Source organism: Heterodontus francisci, chromosome 2 (assembly GCF_036365525.1).
Source record: "Heterodontus francisci isolate sHetFra1 chromosome 2, sHetFra1.hap1, whole genome shotgun sequence".
NCBI lineage: Eukaryota > Metazoa > Chordata > Chondrichthyes > Heterodontiformes > Heterodontidae > Heterodontus > Heterodontus francisci.
In genome coordinates, this window is record NC_090372.1 from 63,969,791 (window position 1) to 63,994,172 (window position 24,382).

At 43.9% G+C, this 24,382-nt stretch overlaps 1 long non-coding RNA gene across 1 annotated transcript in view; it reads left to right on the top strand.

The window, feature by feature from the left end:
• The first annotated feature begins 1,092 nt into the window (after window positions 1-1,092).
• The window catches only part of LOC137379561 (uncharacterized), a 69,717-nt gene continuing 46,427 nt past the window's right edge, over window positions 1,093-24,382 (top strand). Inside the window, exons 1-2 of the long non-coding RNA XR_010976859.1 lie at window positions 1,093-1,133; window positions 18,340-18,426. This is a non-coding gene — a long non-coding RNA (uncharacterized lncRNA). The remainder of the gene's footprint in view (window positions 1,134-18,339; window positions 18,427-24,382) is intronic.

A 24,382-nucleotide genomic window follows, 5' to 3' on the forward strand; every position in this document is an offset into this window, starting at 1 on the left:
ACGTGCTATCCACGTGGTTCTCTGCCTTGCGGATGCACCACAGTGACTCTAGCCAGCCCTCGAGTTCCAAAACCTGGAGTTCAAGCTTCAATAGCTGGTGACACTTTCTGCAGATGTGCTTGTCAAGGACAGATGGTGCGTCCACGACTTCCCACATACCACAGGAAAGAACAAAGAACAGTACAGCACAGGAACAGGCCATTCGTCCCTCCAAGCCGACGCCGATCTTGATGCCTGTCTCAACTAAAACCTTCTGCACTTCCAGGGACCGTATCCCTCTATTCCCATCCTATTCATGTATTTGTCAAGATCCCTCTAGTTCTCCCTGTGTCTGCGTGGGTTTTCGCCGGGTGCTCCGGTTTCCTCCCGCATCCAAAGACTTGCAGGTGATAGGTAAATTGGCCGTTGTAAATTGCCCCTAGTGTAGTGAGGTGATAGGGAATGTGGGATTACTGTAGGGTTCGTATAAATGGGTGGTTGTTGGTTGGCACAGACTCGGTGGGCCGAAGGGCCTGTTTCAGTGCTGTATCTCTAAATAAATAAAAAATAAATAAAAAAAATAAATCCCCTCTACACTTTGCCCCTCACACCTTCAACCTATGTCCCCTAGTAACTGACTCTTCCACCCTGGGAAAAAGCACATTCCAATTAGCCCAGCTGCCCTGCCATACCTCAACTTTACCAACCAGTTATTGTTAATGTAATAAGTAGTAAACTTACCAATTACTTACCAATCAGCTTCTTTTCTGTACCGTGGAGGCTGAAAAAGCAGAAAAGAAAAGAAAGAGACCAGAGCGCACCTCCTTCCCCGAGTCAGTGAAATCCCTCACACACGACTCAGTCTTATACTCTGTTCAAACAGCACTATTCTAATTAGTAATTAATATTAAATTACACTAACTAAAACCTTAATAGTACCAACCTTACCACTTGCAAGGCAGCTGTTTGAGGATTTAAAATAAAAACCTTTTTTTTCTATGATTTTGAGCTCTTCACAGGCAATAACAGCTGTTACTTACCAACCAATCAGCTTACAGATCCCGTGATGTCACTGTAAGTTTTTTTACACTTTTGAACCCAGCGTGCTGCAGACACAGCCAGAGAGACCATCGACTGCTGCACCACTCTCCCAGGTAAGTGAGGCCCTCGAGCCCCGGTCTGGATTTATAGCTCCTGCTCGGCTTTGGATTCCTCCCAGGTCTGCCGACTGCTGCTCCACTTTCCCAGGTAAGAGGTATGTAACCTAAATGGGCAACCCCTTATTTTTAAACAGCGACCTCTCGTTGTAAGATTCTCCCACAAGAGGTAAGTTATGAAGATACATAAGGAGGCTACAAAGGGATATAGATTGGTTAAGTGAGTGGGCACAGATCTGGCAAATGTAGTAAAGTGTGGGAAAATGTAAAATTATCCATTTTGGCAGGAAGAATAAAAAAGAAGCCTATTATCTAACTGAGAATTTGCAGAGCTCTGAGATGCAGAGAGATCTGGATGTCCTAGTGCCTGAATTGCAAAAGGTCAGTATGCAGGTAGAGTGTGTAATTAGGAAAGCTAATAGAATGTTATTCTTTATCACAAAGGGAATTTAATACAAAAGTAAGGAGGTTATGCTTCAGCTATACAGGGCATTGGTGAGACCACATCTGGAATACTGTGTACAGTACTGGTCTCCTTATTTAAGGAAGGATGTAAATGCATTGGAAATAGTTCAGAGAATGTTTACTAGACTAATACCTGGGATGGGTGGGTTGTCTTATGAGAAATGGTTGGACAGGCGAGGCTTGTATCTGCTGGAGTTTAGAAGGGTAAGGGGCAACTTGATTGAAACATATAAGATTCTGAGGGGTCTTGACAGGGTGGATGTGGAAAGGATGTTTCTTCTTGTGAGAGAATCTAGAACGAGGATCACTGTTTAAAAATAAGGGGTCGCCCATTTAAGACAGAGATGAGGAGAAATTTTTTCTCACAGAGGGTCGTGAGTCTTTGAAACTCTCTTCCTCAAAAGGTGGTGGAAACAGAAACTTTAAATATTTTTAAGGCAGAGGTAGATAGATTCTTGATAAACAAGGGGGTGAAAGCTTATTGTGGGTAGGCGGGAATGTGGTTACAATCAGATCAGCCATGATCTTATTGAATGGCGGAGCAGGCTTGAGGGGCCGAGTGGTCTACTCCTACTACTAATTCGTATGTTTTTATGTAACCTAACCTTGTCACTAAAATCCTCCATCCCTGGAACCATTCTGGTAAGTCTCTTCTACAGTCTCTTAAGGACCCTCACTTCCTTCCTGAAGTGTGGTGACCAGAACTGGACGCAATACTCCAGTTGGGACCTAAACAGAGCTTCATAAAGGTTCAGAATAACTTCCCTGCTTTTGTACTCAATGTCTCTATTTATAAATCCCAAGTTCCCATATGCTTTACTAACCACTCTCTCAATATGTCCTGTCACCTTCAAAGATCTGTGCACATGCACCCCCAGGTCCCTCTGTTCCTGCACATTCTTTAGAACTGTGCCATTAAGTATATATTGTCTCTCATATATATTGTCTCTCCCTATTCCTCCTGCCAAAATGCATCAACTCATACACGTCAATATTAAATTCCATCTGCCACCTCTTTGCCCATTCTACTCGCCTATCTATGTCCTGTTGCAGGCGGTTCATACCATCCTCACTGTTAGACAGAGAGACAGAGAGAGAGAGAGAAAAGAGATTTTAAAAATAACTTGTACAAAGGTAAAGAGGCAGAGATGTAAAGGATGTCAAGATATAGTGATACACAGATAGGGATTTAAGGAAAGATACTGAGATATAAAGACATGGAGAGGCTGAGAGACAAGGAGTTGCATGAAGAGATAGAGAGGGTTCATTTAAAACAAAAAGGAAAATTCAGTTCCAGAAGATGCTGTATTGAATACAGTCCATGTTTAAAGTTATGAATAGGACATGAAACTTAACACTAGCAGCCACCAGCTCAGATACTGACACTGCTTGTAATTTAGAAAATGGCATAAAGGCAGGATGTGTATGTGGTGAGACACCAGGCACAAGTGCCTGCAGCCAGGACAGAGGGCAGGGATAGGACAGGTGCCAGCTCACTGGAGGGTGAGGTCACACACAAGTTCTACTACAGAAGGCACAGATGAGCACATCAATGGGGCTACAGGAAAATGCTAGTGGGTATGCACAATGAAATGCTTGGTGCATTGGTAGGCCTGCCGGAAAGCCTGTGTGCAATGTGCAGGGGTCAGCAACATGTCCGTACACAGACAGCAGTGTCCGTGGTACACAATTTTGGGGTTCGTGATTGGTAATTTCAGGGATGGGAAATTTCCTTTTGGCTTCTATGGACTGGCATTTAAAAAAATTCATGTGTCAGTTTCACAGCTGATAGTTGCTGAAGCAGCGCTTTCTGAACTTCAGATAGATTCGGAGTTTTTGGAGGGTTCCGATTTCCAGTATCGGCCAGAGAGAAAGCTCGGGGGGAGGGGAGAGAGACAGAGAGTGTGGGGTGGGGGTGAGAGAGTGGGGGGATAGAGAGATAAAGAATGGGGGGGGAGACAGAGGGGGGAAGAAACAGAGGGAGTGAGGGGAGAGAAAGAGTGGGAGGGAGAAAGAAGGGGAGAGAGAGAGAGGGGAGAGAGAATGGGATGGGGAACAGAGGGAGAGTTGGGGGGGACAGAGAGAGAGTGAGGGAGAGACAGGGGAGGAGAGAGAGTGGGGGGAAAGAGAGAGGGGGAGAGAGAGAGATAAAGAGAGAGAGAGTGGGAGGGGGAAGACAGAAAAAGTGTGGGGGGAGAGAGTGGAAGGGAGCGAGAAGGGGAGAGAGAGAGGGGAGAGAAAGTGGGACAGGGGACAGAGAGAGGGTGGGTGGGGCAGATAAAGAAAGTGGGGGAGAGGCGGGGGGAGAGGGAGTGGGAGAGAGGAAAAGAGAAAAAGAGAGTGGGGGGGAGAGAGAGGGTTTGAGAGAGTGGGAGAGGGAGAAAAGAGAGAGTGGGAGAGAGGGGACAGAGAGAGAGAGTGGGAGAGAGAGACAGAGAGAGAAGAGAATGGGGGAGAGAGAGTAGGGAGAGGGAGAAAGTGGAAGGGCGAGAGAGAGAGGGAGATAGAGAATGGGAGAGAGAGATTAGGTTGAGAGAGCGAGTGGGGGAGAGAGAGAGAGTGGGGACAGAGGGGGATAGAGAGGGAGGGACAGAGAGAGAGAATGGGTGAGATAGATGGGGACAGAAAGAGAAATCAGGGGGACAAATTGAGGGAGAGGTGGGGGAGACAGAGAGAGAGTGGATAGAGAGCACAGGGACGACACAGAGGTGGAGGGACGACACGAGGGGAAGCAACACAAAGAGGAGAGGGAGCAACACACAGAATGGGGGACAACACAGAGAGGCACACACAGAGAGGGAGGGGGAGAGAGAGAGAAAGACAGAGAGAGAGACAGACAGACAAGCAGACACCAAGAGAGAGGAGGGAGAGAGCAATCGAAATCATTCCTCACAGATGGACGTCTATCCAGAATACTTCACATTGCTACACAAGTGTGTGGACAGACATTGACTACTTGTGCAAGCAAAAAATGTCAGGTATCTCACTTAATCAGTGTACAACATAGTGACGAGAAAGTAAGGCAATAAAGTAGTTTTCTCATTTAAAGTTTCTTCACAAAAATGCAAATTTGTTGTTGTTTTGATGAAGAGTAAGATAAATTTTTAATGCCTTTATCTTTCCGAAATTGTTTCACTGGTCCCCTATGTAAGCCAAAACTTGTATTGTGGCCCCCCACGCAAAAAGGTTGGACATGCCTGCTCCGAGCCTTTAACCTTGTGTTTTAAAATAATTTAACAGCTAGGTTATTTTACAACACAAGTTTAAAGGCTTGTGTTTTGTAAACTCATTTTAAATTCTTAGGGAATGTCTCGATTTTTACACTCTAGTACGCATTACTTTTGCTTGCGAGACAAGTTCAGTAACATGTTGAAAGTTACTGGACTTTTATTTCTATATAAATGTCACAATTATGCTACTATCCATTTGGAATCACATTGTTCCAGAACTTGTCTAAAGGGGAAAACAGGCAAGAAAATCCAAGGAATCTCCAGAAGTCAGCACTGTAGGTTCCTCATGAATACAATTGTATAGTGCAATGGGACTGAATGTTATTGGTAAAAATGCTACTGATCCATATACAATAGTTAGGAAATACAATGTAACAGATATCTTTAATAAACCTTAATCTATGATGAACTGTCCATGGTTCCTAAACATAATCCATGCTGCATTTGCAGTTTTAAAAACTGTCGGGCAAACATAGTAAAAATTTATTATGTTTAAATGACTATGTTAGAAACGGTCATTAACTGGTTTTTTTTGTGCTGCGAATTGGATTAAAGGACAAGTTTTACAAATACATCAAAGATGAGTAACTGCAATGTGCATCATTTACTATCCAGTTTGAGGGCAGATAACATGAGTGACCAATATCATCTGAAAGTTGTCTGTATCATATGTACATTACGTGGATAGCACGTTTAGCGAATTGGTCACACCGCAGATTAGGATTGCTGAGGGTGAAAGGGAATGGGTGACCAAAAGGCAGAGAAAGAGCAGGAAGGCAGTGCAGGTGTCCCCTGTGGTCATCTCCCTCCAAAACGGGTATACCATTTTGGATACTGTTGAGGGAGATGGCTCACCAGGGGAAGGCAGCAGTAGCCAGGTTCATGGCACCGTGGCTGGCTCTGCTGTTCGGAAGGGCGGGAAAAAGAGTGGAAGGGCTATAGTTATCGGGGATTCGATTGTAAGGGGAGTAGATAGGCGGTTCTGTGGTCGAAAACGAGACTCCCGAATGGTATGTTGCCTCCCAGGTGCACGGGTCAGGGATGTCTCAGATCGGCTGCAGAACATTCTGAAAGGGGAGGGTGAACAGCCAGTTGTCGTTGTGCACATAGGCACCAATGATATAGGTAAAAAACGGGATGAGGTCCTACAAGCAGAATTTAGGGAGTTAGGAGCCAAGTTAAAAAGTAGGACCTCTGAGGTAGTAATCTCAGGATTGCTACCAGTGCCACGTGATAGTCAGAGTAGAAATGAAAGAATAGTCAGGATGAATGCGTGGCTTGAGAGATGGTGCAGGAGGGAGGGGTTCAGATTTTTGGAACATTGGGACCAGTTCTGGGGGAGGTGGGACTATTACAAATTGGGCGGTCTACACCTGGGCCGGACTGGAACCAATGTCCTTGGGGGTGCTTTTGCTAACGCTGTTGGGGAGGGTTTAAACTAATGTGGCAGGGGGATGGGAACCAAATGAGGAGGTCAGTGGACAGTAAGGATGTAGTAACTAAAGCCTGTAAGGAACTAGATAATGAAGTCAGCGTGACTAAGGAAAAGAGTAGACAGGGAGCAGATGATGAACGCAAAGGGACTGGTGGTCTGAGGTGCATTTGTTTTAATGCAAGAAGTGTAGTAGGTAAGGCAGATGAACTTAGGGCCTGGATTAGTACCTGGGAGTACGATGTTATTGCTATTACTGAGACTTGGTTGAGGGAAGGGCATGATTGGCAACTAAATATCCCAGGATATCGATGCTTCAGGCGGGATAGAGAGGGAGGTAAAAGGGGTGGAGGAGTTGCAGTACTGGTCAAAGAGGATATCACAGCTGTGCTGAAGGAGGGCACTATGGAGGACTCGAGCAGTGAGGCAACATGGGCAGAACTCAGAAATAGGAAGGGTGCGGTAACAATGTTGGGGCTGTACTACAGGCCTCCCAACAGCGAGCGTGAGATAGAGGTACAAATATGTAAACAGATTATGGAAAGATGTAGGAGCAACAGGGTGGTGGTGATAGGAGATTTTAATTTTCCCAACATTGACTGGGATTCACTTAGTGTTAGAGGTCCAGATGGAGCAGAATTTGTAAGGAGCATCCAGGAGGGTTTTCTAGAGCAGTATGTAAATAGTCCAACTCGGGAAGGGGCCATACTGGACCTGGTGTTGGGGAAAGAGCCCGGCCAGGTGGTTGAAGTTTCAGTAGGAGTTTTAGAATACTCATGGACAAAGACGAGAGTGGTCCCAAAGGAAGAGTGCTAAATTGGGGGAAGGCCAACTATACCAAAATTCGGCAGGAGCTGGGGAATGTAGATTGGGAGCAGCTGTTTGAAGGTAAATCCACATTTGATATGTGGGAGGCTTTTAAAGAGAGGTTGATTAGCGTGCAGGAGAGACATGTTCCTGTGAAAATGAGGGATAGAAATGGCAAGATTAGGGAACCATGGATGACAGGTGAAATTGTGAGACTAGCTAAGAGGAAAAAGGAAGCATACATAAGGTCTAGGAGGCTGAAGAAAGACGAAGCTTTGTAAGAATATCGGGAATGTAGGACCAATCTGAAACGAGGAATTAAGAGAGCTAAAAGGGGTCATGAAATATCTTTAGCAAACAGGGTTAAGGAAAATCCCAAAGCCTTTTATTCATACATAAGGAGCAAGAGAGTAACTCGAGAAAGGATTGAAGGATTGGCCCACTCAAGGACAAAGGAGGAAAGTTATGCGTGGAGTCAGGGAAAATGGGTGAGATTCTAAATGAGTACTTTGCATCGGTATTCACCGAGGAGAGGGACATGACGGATGTTGTGGTTAGGGACAGATGTTTGATTACTCTAGGTCAAGTCGGCATAAGGAGGGAGGAAGTGTTGTGTATTCTAAAAGGCATTAAGGTGGACAAGTCCCCAGGTCCGGATGGGATCTATCCCAAGTTACTGAGGGAAGCGAGAGGGGAAATAGCTGGGGCCTTAACAGATATCTTTGCAGCATCCTTAAACACGGGTGAGGTCCCGGAGGACTGGAGAATTGCTAATGTTGTCCCCTTGTTTAAGAAGGATAGCAGGGAAAATCCAGGTAATTATAGACCGGTGAGCCTGGCGTCAGTGGTAGGGAAGCTGCTGGAGAAGATACTGAGGGATAGGATCTATTCCCATTTGGAAGAAAATGGGCTTATCAGTGTTAGGCAACATGGTTTTGTGCAGGGAAGGTCATGTCTTACCAACTTAATAGAATTCTTTGAGGAAGTGACAAAGTTGATTGATGAGGGAAGGGCTGTAGATGTCATATACATGGACTTCAGTAAGGCGTTTGATAAGGTTCCCCATGGTAGGCTGATGGAGAAAGTGAAGTCGCATGGGGTCCAGGGTGTACTAGCTAGATGGATAAAGAACTGGCTGGGCAACAGGAGACAGAGAGTAGCAGTGGAAGGGAGTTTCTCAAAATGGAGATGTGTGACCAGTGGTGTTCCACAGGGATCTGTTCTGGGACCACTGTTGTTTGTGATATACATAAATGATTTGGAGGAAAGTATAGGTGGTCTGATTAGCAAGTTTGCAGACGACACTAAGATTGGTGGAGTAGCAGATAGTGAAGGGGACTGTCAGAGAATACAGCAGAATATAAATAGATTGGAGAGTTGGGCAGAAAAATGGCAGATGGAGTTCAATCAGGGCAAATGCGAGGTGATGCATTTTGGAAGATCCAATTCAAGAGTGAATTATACAGTAAATGGAAAAGTCCTGGAGAAAATTGATGTACAGAGAGATTTGGGTGTTCAGGTCCATTGTTCCCTGAAGGTGGCAACGCAGGTCAATAGAGTGGTCAAGAAGGCATACGGCATGCTTTCCTTCATAGGATGGAGTATTGAGTACAAGGGTTGGCAGGTCATGTTACAGTTGTATAAGACTTTGCTTCGGCCACATTTGGAATACTGCGTGCAGTTCTGGTCGCCACATTACCAAAAGGATGTAGATGCTTTGGAGAGGGTGCAGAGGAGGTTCACCAGGATGTTGCCTGGTATGGAGGGCGCTAGCTATGAAGAGAGGTTGAGCAGATTAGGATTATTTTCATTAGAAAGACGGAGGTTGAGGGGGGACCTGATTGAGGTGTACAAAATCATGAGAGGTATAGACAGGGTGGATAGCAAGAAGCTTTTTCCCAGAGTGGGGGATTCAATTACTAGGGGTCACGAGTTCAAAGTGAGAGGGGAAAAGTTTAGGAGGGATATGCGTGGAAATTTCTTTACGCAGAGGGTGGTGGGTGCTTGGAACGCGTTGCCAGCGGAGGTGGTAGACGCGGGCACGATAGCGTCTTTTAAGATGTATCTAGACAGATCCATGAATGGGCAGGAAGCAAAGAGATACAGACCCTTAGAAAATAGGCGACATGTTTAGATAGAGGATCTGGATCGGCGCAGGCTTGGAGGGCCGAAGGGCCTGTTCCTGTGCTGTAATTTTCTTTGTTCTTTGTTCTTTGTTCTACGTGATATGTGTACATTTGCTAATTGGTAAGAGATTTGGCTAGGCCATAAATTGGTTAGTCTGGAGTACAATCTTACAGATAGTGACTAAACATTTTATAATTGAATGTACATGCAGTTACAACTGCTCAAACCTTTGCAGAAAGTCTTTCTGTTATTAATTATCTTGTCAGAGCTGTATTGGAATCAACAGTGATAGACTGAGATATAGACATAAGTGAATCACTTTATTGGAGGAACTGAAGGGTGCTCTTTATTTGCAATTGTGTTTTTCTAATGTTGTCACCAACTTTTGGTGAGCAAATTACTTTTTGTCCATAAAAGATTCTGTTGTTTCTGCATTTTAGAATCCAGGATCTAGTTTAACAGCCTGTCAGGATGAATAAACTAGTCTTGGCTACGTACCGTTAATCTCTCTGTCCCTTCCTGTCCCTCTCTGCTTTTCTGTTTTACATGACTCTTCTGAAGTACTATCTTCTCCATCCTATAAAATTCTCCTGATTTGAAGATCACTGCCCTTTTGTTGGCTGCCCTGTATTCAGACACATATTACAAGAATGTGTAGAAGTTGCACAAACATTGACCATGGGTTAAATTAGCTTGTGACAATTGCAGTGTGAGAAATGTTCTGTGTTCCTACTGCTGATTTTTCTACTGCCTCACCTCAATAACCACAATAACAATCCTCTCCTTGAGTTTTATGGCTTATTGGATGAATTTGCATTCCTGACACAGTGTGAATCCATAGAGGTCATCCGACAACATCCATCTACCACCCTGTGACATGGTGTAGGTAGCTCTATTCTGTCAACAGAAGTAATTTGCATTGGTATTGCATCCTATTTTGCTTGCTAGCTAGTTAATACAGTTGTGCTGCTCTCCATTGATGTTTGTATGCTTAGCTACATTATTTATAGGGAGAAATGTGTTTTAAATCAGACTGTGTTTTGATGGCATTAGATTAGCTATATACTTTATGTTACGACTAATTGCCCCCATGTCTGAGGCTGAAACAATAATTTTGTCAAATGTCTGTGGTGCAACGTGGCAGTGTCTATCCCTGGCAATGTGAGAAAGGATGGAGGAGTTCAGCACCAACTTGGCACAAACCTTTGCACAGGGGTTGTAGCCCAGTGTCAAGAAAACCCCATATGCCAAACATGAAATATTAATTTCATTGATTGGAAACTTACATTAGACTTTTCAGGGAAAAAATCTTACCATAATTTTTAAAAAACTAGCAGCCAAAATGGCCGCTGCAATTTGCCTCTGAATACCAGGGGATGGAACTGCAGACAGAAATCTGAGAAGATAAAAGCAAAATTCTGCAGATGCTGGAAATCTGAAATAAAATTTGCGGGCAGCACAGTGATGCAGTCGTTAGCACTGCAGCCTCACAGCCCCAGCGACCCAGGTTCAGTTCTGGGTACTGCCTGTGCGGAGTTTGCAAGTTCTCCCCGTGACCGTGTGGGTTTCCGCCAGGTGCTTCGGTTTCCTCCTACAACCAAAGACTTGCAGGTTGATAGGTAAATTGGCCATTGTAAATTGCCCCTAGTGTAGGTAGGTGGTGGGGATGTGGTACGGAATATGGGATTAATGTAGGGTTAGTATAAATGGGTGGTTGTTGGTCGGCACAGACTTGGTGGGCCGAAGGGCCCGTTTCAGTGCTGTATCTCTAAATAATAAATAAAAACAAGAAATGCTGGAAATATTCAGCAGGTCTGGCAGCATCTGTAGAGAGAGAAGCAGAGTTAACAATTCAGGTCAGTGACCCTTCATCAGAACTAGCAGAGACTAAAGTGGGGGAGGGACAAGAGATAACCAAAGAGAAGGTGTTGATAGGACAAGGTCACAGAGAATAACTGACCAGAAGGTCATGGAGCAAAGGCAAACGGTATGTTAATGCTGTGCTGAAAGACAAAGCATTAGTGCAGACAGGGTGTTAATTGACAGAAAACTAGAACAATCAGGCTCAAAGCACAGACATGACAAAAACACTGGGGTAGGCACATGGTTGAGCTGCCATTCTTGCCCCTCTTTAAATCAAGTTTCCATGATAGCAATGATATCATGTTGCCATGTGTCTATCTGTGCCATCAGATCATCGACTTTATTTGCTGTACTCCTTGTATTTAAATAATTATTTAAAATAATTTTTAACTGCCAAATTCCTGTGCTGCATACTTTTTAACCTTTGCTTCTTCTGTCTTTCAGAGTCACTTGTTAATTTTCTGGCGCATGTTCCCTGCTCTGAAATTGCCCTATCTGAAACTGCTCTCAGATTCCCATCCCCCTGCCAAACTACTTTAAACCATCCCCAACAGCACTAGCAAACCTTCCTGCAAGGATATTCGTCCCAGTCCTGTTCAGGCGTAGACCGTCTAGTTTGTACAGGTCCCACCTTCCCGAGAACCGGTCCCAATGGCCCAGAAATCTGAAGCCCTCCCTCCTGCACCAACTCTCTGGCCACGCATTCATCTGGTATATTCTCCTATTTTGTATTCACTAGTACGTGGCCTTGGGAGATCCGGAGCTTAATACGCTTGAGGTCCTGCTTGCTAATCTCTTTCCTAACTCCCTAAACGCAGCCTGCAGGACCTCATCCCTCTTTTTTCCTATATCGCTGGTACCAATGTGGACCATGACCTCTGGCTGTGCCCCTTTGCCCTCCAGAATGCTCTGTAGCCACTCGATGATATCCATGACCCTTGCACCAGGGAGGCAACATACCATCCTGGAATCATGTCTGTAACCACAGAAAAGCCTATCTGTTTCTATAACTATAGAATCCCCAAGTACTATTGCTCTCTTGTCTTTTGTCCTCCCTCCCTGCACAGCTGAGCCATCCATGGTGCTCTGGTCATGACTCTCACTGCACTCTCCAGAGGAACCCTCTCTCCCATTGGTACTCAGAACTGAATACTAGTTAGAAAGTGGCATGCCCTCCGTGGACTCTTGCACCACTTACCTTGACCTTCTTGTCTGTCTGGCATCCACCCAGTCCCTCTATGCCTGTGCTTTCTTAAGCTCCGGGGTGACTACCTCCCGAAATGTGCTATCCACGTAGTTCTCTGCCTCACAAATGCACCACAGTGACTTCAGCCGCCGCTGGAGTTCCGAAACCCGGTGCTCCAGCTTCTGCAGTCAGTGACACTTCTTGCAGATGTTTTTGTCAAGGCCATATGGTGCATCCAACACGTTCCACATACCAAAGGAGGCACATTCCACTTGGCCAAGCTGCCCTGCCATTACTTAACTTGCAAACTAATTATTGCTCGTGTAATAAGTGCAATAAGTAGAATAACTTACTAGTTACTTGCCAATCAGCTTCTTCCCCTGTACCGTTGAGGCTGAAAAGGCAGAAAAGAAAAGAAAGAGACCAAAGAGCACCTCCTTCCCCTCGTCAGTGAAGTTCTGCCACACAACTCACAACCTTATACTCTGTCCAAGCAGCACTTTCTCATTAGTAATTATTAATAAATTACACTTAGTAGTACTAACCTTACCACTTACAAGGTAGCTGAGGCTTTTTAAAAAAAGATCTTTTATTCTCTGATTTTTAAGCTATTTCACAGAATCACAGAATTGTTACACTGCAGAAGGAGGCCATTCAGCCCATCATGTCTGCATCGGCTCTCTGAAAGAGCAACTCCCTCAGTTCAATTCCCTGGCCTTCTCCCCATAACCCTGCACATTCTTCTTTTTCAGATAGCTGTCTAATTCCCTTTTGAATGCTTCAATTGAACCTGCCTCCACCACACTCTCAAGCAGTGCATTCCAGACCTTAACCACTCACTGCGTGAAACTTTTTTTCCTCATATCACTTTTGCTTCTCTTACCAAGTACTTTAAATCTGTACTCTCGATCCTTTCATGAGTGAAAATAGTTTCTCTCTATCTACTCTGTCCAGACCCCTCATGATTTTGAATAACTCTATCAAATCACCTCCCAGCCTTCTCTTCTCCAAGGAAAACAGTCCTAACTTCTCCAATCTATCTTCATAACTGAAATTCCTCATCCCTGGAATCATTCTCGTGAATCTTTTCTGTACTCTCTCCAATGCCCTCACGTCTTTCCTCAAGTGCAGTGCCCAGAATTGGGCATAATACTCCAGCTGAGGCCGACCTAGTGTCTTGTACAAGTTCAACATGACTTCCTTGCTCTTGTACTCCATGCCCCTATTAATAAAGCCCAGGATACTGTATGCTTTATTCACCACTCTCTCAACCTGTCCTGCAGCTTCAATGACTTATGCACATATAGACCTAGGTCCCTCTGCTTCTGCAACCCCTTTAGAATTGTGCCCTTTATTCTGTATTGTCTCTCCATGTTCTTCCTACCAAAATGAATCACTTCACATTTCTCTGCATTGAACTTTATCTGCCACCTGTCTGCCCAGGCGGTGGCAAGGACTGTTCCCTCATTATGGTCAGGGTGTGCAGCATGCAGTATATTACCATAAATCTTGATACCCACTCAGCTGAGTACTGCAGGGCTCCTCCAGAGCAGTTCAAGCAGCAGAAGCATTGCTTGAGGTGCTGGTCATATGCTCTAGAATGTTCCTTTGGCAGCATAGCTTTCATTTTGGGCTGGCTATGCACGGGTTCTGGATCAGAGTCATGACTTATGACATAAGTGAATAACTCTTGCAGTCCTGAAACCAGTTTTTGAATTTCCATGATGGGTTAAATACAGTTGGCACAGAAGACTGCATGTTGCGCTGCCTGTGGCCACACATCAGCTGCACACTGGGGGGGTAGAATCCCTTTTGTTTCAGGAAAATGGATGAGTTCAGATGCAAGACATGTGCATGCAGTCAATGGCACCCTGCATCATGGGAAAGCCTGCAATTCATGCAAATCCTTGTGCTTACTCTGCCTACTTATCTCTGACAAGAGGAAATGAGATAAAGCTGTCTCTGGGTATAGAGAGCGTCACTGACGCCCCTTATGCAGCAGTGTACTGCAAACTGTGAGATGTTGCTCATATCTCCAGCAGCTGCCTGAAAGAAGCCAGATGTATAAAAGTCCATAGCCACGGCACCTTCACAGCTACAGATAATGCATTCCTTACCCTGCTTTGAAGTGCTGTTGTGGCTGCAGCAGTTGGCAGAATTCAGTCACGGCTTCTTTGATGAAGCAAAGATGTCTCAAGCATTGGTCCTCGCTGAAGTTGAAGTGGAAAAATTGCTCCTTCAAGTCTCTTGGGGGATATGGCCCCTCCTCCTCCCTCTTCCAGCAGTTTGTTCTGCTCTGTGTGACCTCTTTTCATTCTCCCAGTCATGCTCAATTCCAAAAGAAAGGCTTACCAGGCCACCCATGTCTGGACACAACTTGTTTCAGCGCAGGTTTTTACATGATTATTGAGGCATTGGGCAAATATAGGAAAGCTCCTAAAATACATATAATTGCATCAGCAGCCAGAATAATTAACCAAGCAATTACACTTTAAGTTGTTGATGGTCCCTTTAAATAGTGCTGTTGTTGGAGGTAGGGGTGGTTGTCTTTCATGACATTTAATGTTATGTTCAGCTGTGCAATGTTAAGAAAGGACGAGTCTGGAGCTTGGCATTTAAAAACGGAAATGTTGGCATCAAATCAGCATTGCACACAATGGGCGGAATTTAGTGGGCCCTCCCAGAGACAGGCTAGGAGGCGGGTGGCTGGGCTGGGTGGCGGAGTGGCCCATAGAATTGTGACGGAAGACAGGGAGCCCTTCGCCTTCCCGTTGCATCGCAATTAAGTCAGGGCCGGGAGTTGCCGAAGACAGCATTCCCACTCAGAGGCCAACTCTTAAGTGGCCAATCTGTAATCACTTAAGGATCTCTTCCTGCCACCACTGGAATTAAATTAGCAGCTGGGGGTGGGCTCTTGAAGATGGGATCCCTGCACTTAAGGCCCTTAAATTCATCCCTAGCTATTCTTTCAAAGTTCTTCAGCATGGAGCGAATTAGCACAGAACAATTTTTTTTTAGTTTTTAGAGATACTGCACTGAAACAGGCCCTTCGGCCTACCGAGTCTGTGCCGACCATCAACTACCCATTTATACTAATCCTACACTAATCCCATATTCCTACCACATCCCCACCTGTCCCTATATTTCCCTACCACCTACCTATACCAGGGGCAATTTATAATGGCCAATTTACCTACCAACCTGCAAGTCTTTTGGCTTGTGGGAGGAAACTGGAGCACCCGGAGAAAACCCACGCAGACACAGGGAGAACTTGCAAACTCCACACAGGCAGTACCCAGAATTGAACCCGGGTCGCTGGAGCTGTGAGGCTGTGGTGCTAACCACTGCGCCACTGTGCCGCCCTAATTTCAAGCCCTTTTTCTTGAATAATCTTATTGAGTGGAACTGAACTTATCACTGACATTGGTTCAGGAATCTGTGTGGTGGAGGCACTGATTTCCTAGTTATTGAGATTTCATGAAGGAGTACAGCCACCTCTGCTCATTAATTCTGATTTTGTACCACATTTTGACAGAAGTTGTGTCCAATTTGTGCTGGTGTCAAAAGTTAAATATCTGCAGGAAGCACAAACAATAGCCCTGACATCCTTTAAACTCACTGGAATGCTCTTTCAAAATCATTGAAGAGAATCCCCCAAGACCAACCAGTTACTTAATCAGCTCTATTCCCGACAACCTCTGACTGAGGTTGTTCTACAGATGTTCTTCCACTTGTATTGACAGCAAGGGTTGTGGCATAAACAAAAGCTGTATGAGCTGTGGAGGCCCATGGATAATTACACAGTGTTACTGCACCTTGCTTTTGATTGGCATTTGGGAAGAGTCAGATTTTTGTCTTCTGGGCAATTATAGCTGCTAAAACAATAGACTGATGAAAGGACGCAGTTGTTTGTATGAGATGGCATTTTAAATAGGAAGTTAAATATACAGTAGCTGATATATTGCATAAATCTCCAAAAGCACAGAGAGTTTCATAAGTTTCAGTCAAATAGGCATATTTACACAGTAGAGTCCAACCAGACCACGAGCTCGTCATGCTGATGAAATGATGTTCAACCCCAGGCAATTCAGTGTGGAAGTGCAAAATTTATGATGCACTGATCTCTCAGCCAGACTGAAAAACTTACCCTTCTATGTCACAACTGGACCTACTGGCCTAGATGTTCTTCTACATCACTCCGTCATGACGCCCCTCTCCATCTGAGCTGTACACCAATCAAGGGGAGTCAAGGGCTACAACTGTACCTACTTTTGATAATGGCGATGGTTTGCCCATCATTGTCGATGATGACAATCTATGATTCATCTCCGATACTTCTATACAACAGCTACAGCTATTGTTGCTACATCCATAGATGTCCATTGCTATATGGTAAGCTGTCAATTGTTGTAAATGTCCGAACTATATGATACATTGTATAGCCAGGTATGCCATTAACATTCACTAAGCCAAAACTAATGTTAGCGTAGCCAAATCCAGCATGATTCCACTCTATTGATCAAGATGTAGTTTTAGGATTGAGTGTGAGTTGAACCTTTAAGCATTGAGAGAGATCCTTACAAAATCCTCTTGACAAATGAGTTAGATCTTCATCATCATAATGTTTCAATAATGTATCCTGTTGAATGTTTAGTTTACTTCACATATTCCAATGTTAATTGATGAGGCTATGGAGGTTCCATAACATTACAACAGTTCCAGGTCTTAATTCATTATTAATTTGCCTGGAATGTGAGGTATATTATCAACTTTGTCTATTGTGAATACAGGCAAAAAGTAATTGTTCAACAAGTCTGTCATTTCCTTATTTTTATTACATTATATTAATCCCATCTGTTTTTAAAAGGCCCACATTACCCTTCACTACCCTTTTTCTTCTAATATTATTGTGATAATCTTGATATCTTTCACAAGTTTCTTTTTGTATTCCTTTTTGAAGCTCTAAATAAAATAAAATAAAATAATTTTTGCATTCCCTTGCTGTTCTTTATATTTTTCCCAATCCCCTGGATTTACATTATTCTTTGTACTTTAATATACTCTTTCTTTTTATGTTTTATGTTATCTCCCATCTCTTTTGTTAACCAAGGCTGTTTTATTTGGTCGGTAGAGTCCTTGCCCCTAAGGCATATACACTGATTCTGTATTAAGCTAAATTCCTTTTTGAAGACCTCTAACTGTTCACGTGTAGTTTTACCCAATATCAGTTTTGACCAGTTGGCAATCTGTCTCATCCCAGTAAAGGTACGCTGACTAAAATTTAAAATCTTAGTAAAAGTGATAATTTTCTTCTTTTCATTCCTAACACTGAATTCAATCATATTATGATCACTGTTAGATAAATGTTCCCTTACTATTGGATTATTAACTAAGTTTGGCTCATTGCTCATTACTAAATCTGGAATGGCTGGCCCTTTTGTTGGTTCTAGAACAGGTTGCTCCAGAAAACTAACTTGAATGCACTCAAGAAATTCAATACCTTTCTTATTGAACTATTCCATTCTTCCCAATCTATATGAAAATTTAAGCCTCTCATTAAAATGTTGCTCTGAACCTTTCTAACCTTTGAATGAATATATTTTGCCACTTCATTGCTGCTATCAAGAGACCGTTAGACAACTCCATTACAGTTTAGATCCTCCCTTATTCCTCAATTCTAAATGTAGAGGCTGATTGCTTTTCCTTGTCTATATTCTCTTTCACTAATGTTGCCATAGTATCTTTAATCAATAAGGCTACCTTTCCTTCTCTTCCAGTTTCCCTATCCTTTCTAAAATTCCCTAAACCTTTAACTCCCAATTATGACCAATTTTCAGCCATGTCCTTGTAACAACCATCATGTTGCATCCTCTAAGCTGTATTTGAGCTTCATTACACTCAATCTGTTTCATATACTACATGTTTTATTACACAAAACTCTTATTTGGTCAAGAGACCCTAATCTGCTCTTCCACCCTGATGCTGCATTTGTTTGCCATTCAAAGCAACAGGAGTGCACCAATAAGAGTGTGAGCACATATGCAACTAAATGCTACCTTTCCTCTTGTAATTAACCCTTTTATTATTCAACAGGACCATAGTAGATGATATGCTGGAAAGTTGGATTGTTAACTCGATCTGATGTTGCCTGATATAACATTGCTTTACATTGACCATCAAGTGAGTGCTGTGTATTTATTTATGAGCCGAACTAAAAAAAAGTAATGTCTTGCATTTATGTAGCACCTTTAATGACCTCAGGATGTCCTAAAGTGCTTTACAATCAATGAAGCACTTCTAAAGTTAGTCACTCTAGTAATTTAGGAACAATGACAGCCAATGTACACACAGCCAAGCTCCTACTAATATCATTGAGATAATGGTCAGACACCCTTTTTTTCAGTGATAGTGGTTAAGGGATAAATATTGACTGGAGGGAACTTCCCTGCTCTTTTTCAAACTAGTGACATGAGGTCTTATGTCTACCCGAGATAGCAGGCAGGGCCTCAATTTAAAGTCTTATACAAAAGACAGCACCTCTGATAGTGCAGCATTCCCTCAGGATTGCACTGGAGGATGAGCCTAGATTTTGCATTCAAGTGTTTGAGTGGGATAATCTTCTGAAGGGAGAGAGCTACTTCTGAACCACTGCTGACACCAATGGTGACTAACGCTTGTTTCCAGACTCATTGTATTTAGTTATGTGGGATTGCAATTATTATATAGTGTAACTACAACTTCCTGCAGCTATAAGTGGGCTAATATTAAGATAGACATGTAATGACTCTGATTTAAATTTAATTCAGGAAATCAAGAAATTAGTTGAGTGCTACCTCTCCCTACTATGTGACAAACAGGCAGACAAACAGATGCACTGGCAGCAGCAAAGTCGTTAATAAGAAAAAGCACTTTGGTTTGTTTAGCACTGTGGTGAAGCTAGAACATCTGTCACCTCTAACCTGCAACTGTTCATCATCAGCGTATCCTACCTACCTGCATTGACAGGATAAAATGCAATGGGCATGAACCTAGCAATGGAAGATAATTAATTTGCTGGGTTAATCATATGTCTGCGCCATATTTCCTAGAGCCTACCTGTCTTTGCCTGGGGGAAGCCACTTTCTGCTGTTAAATAGTCCTTTGCAGATACAATAAAGCTTACATTTGCTAGTCATTGTGTGTCCTATGCTGCCTTGTAAAACTGATAAGAACTGTGAGGCAATGAAAAGATGCGAATGTTAAAAATCTGGAATAAAAATAGAAAATGCCAGAAGTAAACAACAGCTCAGTCAGTATTCGGAAAAAAGGATAGCTGAATGCTTCCTTTGGGACCCTTCATTGGAACTGTGATGAATGTTTTTCCTTCTATAAGTTATATATCGTCACTAAGCCAAATTCTATTCAACATACTACCTTTAATATTCTTGCTTTAACTGCAATGCCTGTGTGAATTTGAAAGATGTACATAGAGAGCATTAGTTCATTATTGCTACCAGATTTATTTGATGTACAATTTTGCTTTGTAATCTTACGCAATACTAGTTACAAACAAAAGCGACTTTAGTGTTTCTATAGCGGCAGAGTTATCCCTGGTGTCCTGGCCAATATTTATCGCTCAATCAATGCCACAAAAACAGGTTATCTGGTCTCTATCACATTACTGCTTGTGGGAGCTTGCTGTGCACAAATTGGCTGCCATGTTTCTTGCATTGCAACAGTGACTAAACTTCAAAAATACTTTATAGGTTGTAAGGCCTTGGAATATCCTGTGGTCATGAAAGGCACAACATAAATGCAAATCTTTCTTTTTTTTGATATCGCAAGAAGTTTTACAAAGCCTGGAGAAGTCAGACATTAAGCAGGAGTTGAGGAAAGAGTTGGGAAGGTGATGGAAGGCCTGATTAAAGAGAGCAAGCTTTTTGAAAGATGATTACTTCAGCAAAGGGATCCCAGCCTGGAGGCTTTGTATGGTTGAAGGCCCTGCCACTGATGGTTGGCCTGAACCAGCAGATCAGAGGGCATGAGCTGGCACATAGGACTACATATATGCTGGCTCTCACCCTCTGCTCTTCTGATTTGGGTCTACTGCATGCTCCCTTCTCCTCAACCTTCACTACTTCAGCAATGGCACAAAGCTACAGGGGAATTTGTAGATGAGGATTAGAATGTTAAAATCAGTGTGTTGAGAGATAGGTGGAAATCAGCAAGAACAGGGTTAATAAAATATGGGATATATGTAAGTGGTAGTGCTCTGAATAAGCAGGAGCTTGGATAGTGGGCCAAAGTTATGGGCCTGGGTTTTCAAATGCCAGCGGAGTGGGAGCGGGTGCAGGTGCGATTTGAAAATTGCTTTCCCAAAGGGTGGCACTGGGTTCCACAGCCTCTGGAACGTGAAACAATTTTGAAAGGTATGCTATTGAGCTTGTTGAGGAGTTAATTGAAAGACTTATCAGAAGCAGTTTGCAATATTCAATAGAAGGGCACAGGGAAAACACAGGGCTGGAATGACAGATGAAAACAATGGTGGTCCACCCAGGTGGGTCGCATGTTGTGGAGCCACGCAATATTAAGCGTGGCAGCTCATTTAAATAGCCAGGGTGGACCACCCACCCTGATGACATGGCGGGGGCGGGCAGTCCGTCCCAGGCAATGGCGTCAGCCGCTTGGTGAATGCACAAAGCTCAGCTGAGGGAGTTCAGATGGGAACATGCTAATCTGACATTGGTCAGAGAGCCAGGATGAGCTTCAGCAGATGAAACCTCCTGGAGTGCAGGAGGCCAAAGAAGCACAGCAGGGGCTGCAAGGGGAAAAAGGAAAACTGTCCTACCCAAGACCTTGGGTCTACTGCCCAAGAGTCAACTATCTGCAAAGGACAGAGCGCAAATACGACAGGAGTCTGTGCCTATCCAGGCAGATGGTCTCGGATATTAGTACTCTGGTCCATAATGACCTGAGGCCTCACAGCCCCCATGGCAGTCTCTTACCTGTGGGGTTGAATTTTTATGCAACCTGGTGGTTTTAGAGCTCAGCTGCAGACCTAGGTGGCATCACGGCATCCCATCTCATCATCGCCCATGGATTGATGCATTAGTATCCTGGCAATTTCCAGTGTCACCTCCTCCATCAGGGTAAGATTGTGGAGGTCGGTCACACTGTAACCCATTCGAACTATTTCCTGTGCCTTGTGTGCTCTCTTTTTCTGCATAATGAAGAAACAATGGTTTGTGAGTAGGCTGCCCTCCCTCACCTATTTCAGCATGACATTCATATGAACTGCTGCACCCCTCAGCGATGTCCCCTTCTAAATAACGCCCCATATGTGAGGATGGCTGCCGTCTGTGATATGACCAGGTACTTGACCTGATAATGTTAGGGAGAACTATCGACACTCTGTGAGTTCAGCTTGTCTGCCTGCTGCTGTATACAGAGTTGATGACTGTCACCCAGGTGTAGCTTGCCATTCACCTTCCAGACCTTATCAGGTCACTGAATCACTTTCGACACTGCAACCACGTCCTTTGGGTCACTGCTCAACTGCTGACCTCTGTCGCCACCTTCATTCTGGCCCTCTTTGTGTCTCTAGGAGCAATCCTTTTCCCAGATGCTGGGAAATAATATATGTCACTAGTCCCCAATTACTTCTTTTAGTGCCTCAAGGGAGGAATCAAAGAAGTGTGGTGTCGCCCATGGATGCCTGACTGTGACAGCGCTGGTCCTTTCTCTCCCTTGTGGATCCATCTCTTCAGTGAACAGCAAGCCCAGCTATGGCTGCTGTTTGCCTTTTCAAAGGGTCCTCATTTTGCAGGTCCCGCCTCCATGCCAGTCCTGGCACCACTAATGGAGTACCACACTTGCCCCTGGCTAATTAAGCCCTTTGCATTTAAAAATAGCATTGCGTCAGCAATGATGGTGCGGCATGGGATTGGGACCAGGAAAATATCCAGGCGTAAGGTTCTGACCCCCGAATGCAAGTTCAGTCCATGGTGGAAAATCAAGCCTGGAGTTGATAAAGGCATGGCTGAGAATTTCAGCAGCAGTGGAGGTGAGGCAGTGAGAGAGGTGGATGATGTTACAACAGTAGTCTTGGTGCTGATGTGGATGTGGTTATCAAGTTGTGGTTATACCATATAGCTCAACCTGAGTGACAATGCAAGTAAGGGGATGGAATCGGGAGCTAAGATTCAGAGTTTTTAATGGGAGTTGAACAGAATGGCTTTGATCTTGCTATTATTGGACTGCAGGAAGTTCTGGCTCATCTATGACCAAATGTTGGACAGCCAATCAAGCAAATTGATAGTAGTTATGAACTTGAATTGAGTAAAGAGATAAAAGCTGGTTATATCAACATAAGTATGAAAACTGACCCATCCTTAAAGTTATGCCACCAAGAAGGAGCACAGAGTTGGCGAATAGGAGATAGTTAGAGTGGAACCTCGACATATACCAGAGGTAAGCATGTGAACACGTAATATAATTTCAGGAGATATCTTGGCTGTACTGGAGCTTGGCCATGTGAGCCGCATGGAAGATGGCAGGATCCCCAAAGACATATTGTACAGCGAGCTCGCCACTGGTATCAGACCCACCGGCCGTCCATGTCTCCGCTTTAAAGATGTCTGCAAACGCGACATGAAGTCCTGTGACATTGATCACAAGTCGTGGGAGTCAGTTGCCAGCGATCGCCAGAGCTGGCGGGCAGCCATAAAGGCAGGGCTAAAGTGTGGCGAGTCGAAGAGACTTAGCAGTTGGCAGGAAAAAAGACAGAAGCGCAAGGGGAGAGCCAACTGTGTAACAGCCCCGACAAACATTTTCTTCTGCAGCGCCTGTGGAAGAGTCTGTCACTCTAATATTGGCCTTTATAGCCACTCCAGGTGCTGCTCCACAAACCACTGACCACCTCCAGGTGCTTACCCATTGTCTCCCGAGACAAGGAGGCCAAAGAAGAAGAAGAAGAAGAAGAAGACTGGATCTGGTAGGAAAATAATTATGATAGAGTGATATTGTGTTTATGATATTGTAGAAGAGAGGCAGTGGAGTAGGATGGAGTGTTCTTGGAGAGGTCAAGGAGGAACTGCATGCCATGAGTTACGATGAAGGGTCACTGACCCGAAACGTTAACTCTGCTTCTCTTTCCACAGATGCTGCCAGACCTGCTGAGTGATTCCAGCATTTCTTGTTTTTATTGCATGCCATACTTACAGCTTCATAGGATATTATTGATACTTTGACCAGGGCAATTTTGGTACTACGGACAGGACAGAACTTAGACTGAAGAGATTCTAGCAAGGAATGATGAGGAAGGTGGGTGTAGAATGGGTGGCAATGACATGTTTGAGGTCTTTAACAAGGAAGAGGACATTACAGATGACGTGGCAATTGGAGAGGACAGAGTAGTTGAGGTTTGGCTTTTCAAGGAGAGATGGAGTGGATGGCAATAGTTTTGAGAGGAGGGGGAAAATAAATTCCTCCCTTTGCTATTTCAACAAATGTTAAGCAATGGGTTAAAGTAGCAGATAGAGTAATTTCATAGAATCACATCAATGCATTTGTCCCTAATATTGCACACTGCAATTCTAACTCCACATGACTAAATATAACACAGACGGTAGCTGGAGCTGGAAAAAAAAGTATAATCAGTGGACAGACTTGAAAAGATATAACAGTTTAGCCATTCACCGCCAGAGCTGGCTGGACCACATAAGGCACTATTGGGTCCTTCTCTTGTCTGCTAAAACTGCTCACTATTCCAGGATCATGCTGGATTGTACAGGGCGCAATTTCAAAGTTTGCAGATGATACGAAACTTGGAAGCATTGTGAACTGTGATGAGGATAGTGTAGAACCTCAAAAGGACATAGACAAGTTGATGGAATGGGCAGAGAGGTGGCAAATGAAATTCAATGCAGAGAAATGTGAAGTGATTCATTTTGGTAGGAAGAACATGGTGAGACATTATAGAATAAAGGGTACAATTCTAAAGGGGGTGCAGCAGCAGAGGGACCTAGGTGTATATGTACATAAGTCACTGAAGGTGGCAGGACAGGTTGAGAGAATGCTGGATAAAACATACAGTATCCTGGGCTTTATTAATAGGGGCATGGAGTACAAGAGCAAGGAGATTATGTTGAACTTGTAT